Genomic DNA, 361 nt, shown 5'->3' with positions numbered 1-361 from the left:
ACCAAAGAATAATGTTAGAAGTACAACCGTATCGTGAGTAAGAAATGCCGATCCCGCCCCGAGTAAAATCTACAAGGGGAGTAAACAAAGTTACAGAGGGAAACAGCTTACTGTCCATAGTATTTGAACGTTGCCTCTTAGCTCCAAAACACCCAGACTTAAAGCGTTGTCATGGCTGTTACCATGTGTTAACACCATGTGCCAGAAGACATCGCAAACTTGTGCCTCTTCGTGCTTCTGTCTTGCCGTCGCCAGAGCAGCTGCGGTGAAGCGGAGGCAGCTGTTATTCCTCCTCTTCCATGAGGCCCCTTCATCAGTGTCAGATAATTCTCAGCTCTTAACTACGTGCTAGATGTCATTT

Source organism: Penaeus monodon, chromosome 22, assembly GCF_015228065.2.
Source record: "Penaeus monodon isolate SGIC_2016 chromosome 22, NSTDA_Pmon_1, whole genome shotgun sequence".
In the NCBI taxonomy this organism is placed as follows: Eukaryota; Metazoa; Arthropoda; class Malacostraca; order Decapoda; family Penaeidae; genus Penaeus; species Penaeus monodon.
This window is presented reverse-complemented; position numbering follows the sequence as displayed.